Source organism: Ahaetulla prasina, unplaced genomic scaffold, assembly GCF_028640845.1.
Source record: "Ahaetulla prasina isolate Xishuangbanna unplaced genomic scaffold, ASM2864084v1 Contig575, whole genome shotgun sequence".
NCBI classification, from domain to species: Eukaryota; Metazoa; Chordata; class Lepidosauria; order Squamata; family Colubridae; genus Ahaetulla; species Ahaetulla prasina.
The window spans coordinates 1,542-7,047 of record NW_026682370.1 but is presented as its reverse complement, the minus strand read 5'-3'; the positions used below and the strand labels follow the sequence as shown (position 1 = coordinate 7,047).

The 5,506-nt window shown below is 39.2% G+C and overlaps 1 pseudogene; it reads left to right on the top strand.

Moving 5' to 3' along the window:
• The first annotated feature begins 1,068 nt into the window (after positions 1-1,068).
• Positions 1,069-5,160, top strand: LOC131187377 (activity-dependent neuroprotector homeobox protein 2-like; annotated as a pseudogene).
• The last annotated feature ends 346 nt before the right edge of the window (positions 5,161-5,506 follow it).

Here is a 5,506-nt window from a genome sequence, read left to right as displayed (position 1 = left end):
AAGGATGAAGAAAGTAGAAGAAAGTAGAAGGGAGGAGGAAAGGTTTGTTAAGGAAGGAAGTGGTAGCTGGGCAGGTCCGAATAAGTAACAAATGAAAGTTAATGACTAATGTTGAATAAGAGACTGTATATTGAATAGGTTGGTGGAAAATGGGAATAAAACAATTTTACTAAAAAAAAAAAAAGTGCTCGGTTTCAGGTATGTTATTCACATACCTTCGCTACCAGTTTGCAAATGTGAGCATGTGGGTGCTCACTCACTTTCTCAGACCTGACAGAAACCTTACAGATGCACAGATAGTAAAAATGGGATGTGATGATGAGCTGGGGCTGGGATCCCAGCCGCCGCTACCTATTCGCCTAAACCGGATCGAAGCTGAATTCCACCATAATTCAGAACTTGGAAGGCGTCACAGGAATTGTCCGAGCCAGGAATGCAGGAGTAGTTTTTAGCGAAGCCAACCAACAAGCTCAGACTCACCTTCCAGGCAATGGCCAATTAGTCCACCCAATAGATAACTGCTTCAAACACAGACACAAACATTTTTACATAGCGGAATTAAATGCATGAGATGCAGAATTCTGGAAACACAAACAAACATCTGGCCACTACCCACCCACGTTGCTTCCAGCAAGGCTTCCCTCTGCCTGCCGTGCTAAACAGCCCCTCCTGGTGCAGCCCATTAAGAGGGGCAGAGTCTTTTCTGCATCTCTCTGTCCCATGCACGCTAGCATCCACCAAGACCTCCCCCTCTTCCTCATCTTCCAAGTGTGGTCTTAACAAGACAATACCGTGTTTCCCCGAAAATAAGACCCTGTCTTATATTTTTTTGAACCCTGAAATAAGTGCTTGGCCTTATTTTCGTGGAACCCTGAAATAATTAAAATAATAAAGGTCATACATTATGCTTTTTGGTAATTGTGGTTTGCTTGGGCTATAGGATTTGGGGGGAAAAAGTTGGGGTATTACACCAGGCTTTGGAATCTCAGTCTAATTTTAAAGTAACTGCATTAAGTAACATTTTATTTTAGTTATGAGCTATTTCTTACCCACCTTGCTTTTTCTTAGACTCTGAAAAGTTTTGATCCAGGAGAAAAATATTTCTCCAGTACTTCATGGAATGATGTATCTCATTGGGACAATGTTGCTAAAAGAAAGGTATGAAATATAGTTATCATCATTTGCAGATTTAAATGGATTCAGTTGTTTGAGCATGCCTTGTTGGATTAAGAAAAACAATTTTGATTTGAAAAGCTGATACTATGTTGTATTATAAGACTTCCTTTAATTTCAAAAGCTAATGCCCTATAATAGGGGAAGATGTTCTGAAAATAGAAAAGACAGTTGATTGGTCTGCATTTTGTCAGTTACCTTATTTATTTTGTTGTACTTTTTTTCATTAAATTGTCAGAATTACATGCAGAATAAGTGGTTGCTTTTTCAGCATTTTTTTTTATTTGCATTTATATCCCGCCTTCTCCGAAGACTCAGGGCTTACACTATGTCAAGCAATAGTCTTCATCCATTTGTATATTTATATACAAAGTCAACTTATTGCCCCCAACAATCTGGGTCCTCATTTTACCTACCTTATAAAGGATGGAAGGCTGAGTCAACCTTGGGCCTGGTGGGGCTTGAACCTGCAGTAATTGCAAGCAGCTGCTGTTAATAACAGACAAACTTAGTCTGTTGAGCCACCAGAGGCCCTTTTGAAAACAAGTTACTACAGCTGTTAGTTCTTTGATAACTCCATAATTAACTATATTGAACATCTAATTGGCACTGGCAGATTTATTCCTCTACAGTTCCAGTAACAACTTATTCTGCTTTAAATTTTTTGTCTTAATTTGATGGACTAAAGATTTTCATTGATATATTCCTTTAATTTTCTTTCAACCATAGATGGTAATATTTGATATTCATTTTGATAATTCTTGTGTAAACGTATGACATAGAAGGGCATTGCTTCTTCCCTTTCTTTTCTCTTTTATTTCTGTTGTTAGATTAAGCTGGAGTCCACACTGCTGGTATTGTAGTAATTTTACTGATTCTTAGCAAACAGCAGCAAAAAGTTTAGATTTCATTTAGTTTGGTTCTAATACTACTTGTATTAATATTATTTAAAACAGAGAAGAAAGCTAGATCGTTATAATCACCTGAAGAAGAGTTCATATCCAATTAAAAAGACCATGGTGCTTTTTTGGTACTATGCATTGACCAGTTGATATTTATGTTATTTGAGAGTTCTACAAATGATGCCCCTTTTTCTTATTTTTCAGAGATACAGAACAAATCCATATTGCTGCAGCTTGTGCAAATTTTCATCAAAATTTCTTAATTCGTTCAAAAATCACCTGAATCGCTACCATGAAGATGAAATGGATCAAGAGTTGTTCCTTGTCCAGAATGCTCATTTGCTTCACAGACTAAGATAGTAGGAAAACATCTCCGAATGTTTCACTCCAAGAAGAAAATTCAAAATTATAATGTGAGTGGTGGTATGAGACAATTCCGGAATGATGCAGTAAACTTTGTATGCCAGAAGTGTCAATTTTCCGACATGCTGTACTACAATACAAAGAAACATGTGTTGGTAAGCCATTTTCAAAATCTAATAAGCACATATTTTGAGGAGAGGCCTGATGACAGTGAAGAGAACTTTACTGACCACTACTGTAAAAAGTGTAATGCTTTTGCAAATAGCCGGGATTCTTTAATATATCATGTTTTAACATCTGAAGTACATAAAGATCTGGAGAACATATTAGGACGTAATTTCAGTTCAGCCTAAAAACAGGACAAATGAAATCACTGCAGATTATCAATATTGCTCCCAAGCCGCTACAATCAATACTGTTTCACAACTGATTCCTACCTCTGTAGGATCAAATTCTACATCACGCTTTCAGCTTCCACTTCCATCAGTTAATCAGAATCAAAATACAGTGTCGATAAAAAGCAGTTCATAACGTGGCTGCACCTTTGAGTGTTTCAGGTAGCACCAGTACTATGACAGCTTCGACTTCTGCTGACCGGCTACATATTGCCCTTCTTCCTGGTTCTCGTCCAACAAATCAGAATAGTGCTGGTCTTCAGCCTGCAGTTTCCCAACCAGTCTTTGTTTCTCATCGTTTCCCCTTAAAACAGCCAGTAAGACCCAGAGTTCTTTGCCTAAATCAACCCACAGGAAACATAAGCAGAGCTGTTCCTCCAGGAGTCATTTCTTTCACTCGACCTATCAGGCCTACTCTGCTTCCTCTAGGTAATCAATCAGTCAGAACTATCAGCAATCCAATTATACCAGGGCCTGCTCCTATTCCAGTTAACAGGCCTTCATCACCTGGGATTCTTGCTGTAAATCGGCCTATGGGCAGTGGGCCTGGTGTTCTTCCAGTTCCCCAAACAATTACATCGGGAGTTCTTCAGTTTAACCATCCAGTCACACCAGGGGTTCTTCCTGTAAACCCATCTGCTGGACCTGGGATTGTACAGTTCAATCAGCCTGTTACACCAGAGGCTAGACCTGGAGTGTCTCAGAATGCTACTTTACTTGCCACTGGACCTGTGCTCAGACAGTTAATTCCAACTGGCAAACAAGTCAATGGAATACCCACATACACTCTTGCACCAGTTTCTGTGACTTTGCCTGGGCCATCAGGTGGGGTGGCAACTGTTCCACCGCCTCAGGTACCTGTTCAGTTGATGCCATCTGGCCCAGTTGCCCAGCTGTCTCAGGGTCCTGCTACTGTGCCATCTGTTGCAGTAAGTTCTTCTACAAATACTCTTACCAAGACTTCTCCAACCACTACTGCAATGAATCTAGTTCTTAAACAGGCCAAGCAATGGAAGACTTGCCCTGTTTGTAGTGAGCTTTTCCCATCAAATGTCTATCAAGTGCATATGCAAGTGGCCCACAAATGTAGCACATCTAAGACGGAGATGACTCGTGAAATAGACAAAGTTGCTGTCTGTGCACCTTTTCTGAGGTGGCTAAAAGATAAGACGGTGCGATGTTTTTCTTGTAAATGCTTTCTAACTCAGGCAGAGCTTTTAAAACATATTTTTATCCATGGGTTAAGTTGCCTCTTCTGCACCAGTATTTTCTATGATTTAAAATGCCTTGTGACTCACACACAAACTGCGCATAATGGAAAGAAGGAACTTCATTCAGATTACGATGATAAAGGGTTTCAGCTTGCAAGTGATTCTGAAGGTCAGCTAGTATTCCCGCATTTTGATTTTAGTATAACTTCAAAAGAATTTGGTGAAAGAGAAGTGCATCTTGTTGTACTAGCTGGTGTAAATTCAAGGACACTTATTCCTTTGTATATCAAACTGCAACACGAGGATGCCGAAACGAGCAGAGAGAACAAGAAAGTTTCTACTTGCCCTTTTTGTTACGATATTTTCACTAGCACTGATGCTTATGAAATGCACTTGAAAGAGCGGCACCACATCATGCCAACTGTGCACACCATTTTGAAGACTCCTGCATTTAAATGTATACACTGCTGTGGAGTATACACTGGCAACATGACTCTGACAGCTATAGCTGTGCATTTGCTTCGATGCCGCAGTGCTCCTAAAGAGACCTCGCCAGCTATGAAGATGCAGGTTGGCCTTGGTGAGAAGCAGGATCTACCACTTATGAATGGAGAGAACCATGAGGATGCTTCTCTTTCAGCCAAGAGGAAACAATCTGATCATCTTTATGCTGCTTCTGTTTCAGAAGACCAAAGTGATGAGGATCCGCCATTCTTCATTATAAATAATGGTACTGCCCAAGTTCCAGTAAAGGAGGTGAACTGTGTGCCTTCGAAACGACAAAAGTCTGATCATAAAACTGAAACCAAGGGCTAGATTTCAGCTGAAGATCTTCATCTGTTGGTGTTGAACCAAGCCATTCCAACAAAGCTCAAATGAAGTCCAAAAAGGTTTCTTGCAGATTATTTTCACAAGAAGCCATATCCTAGTAAAAAGAACTAGAATTGGTCGTCCATGCTATGTGCATGGAAAGTGGATGTTGCATCATTTTTTGGGAGAAAGAGATACTTCTGCCTAAAGGCAATAAAAAACGTTAAGCCATCCGTGCTTTTGGGCTTTAGTATGTCAGAACTTAAAAATGTAAAGCACAGTTTGAATTTAAAATGTGAATTGAGGGTGTATAATTTTTTAAAAAGTAGTCCTGATACCAGGCAACCAAGACTGCATATTACATCAGAAACTATTCCACTTACTTAATTTTTGTAATATTAAGATATTACTGTTCTTTGGCTATATTTGCATACAGTAGTAAATTAAAATTACAAAAACAATTTATCATTCACAAGCATTTTTACTTTGCCCAATCAGTCCTTCGTTCTGTCCATCAGTAACATTGACTATAATAAGAAATTACCAAGAAGAAAAGGCTTAATGTCAAATTAAGACTCAAATTTAGACCTGGCTTTTGGCTCCCAAATGAGCTGACTTGGATGCATACTTTGAATTCTGGCTATGTATAACA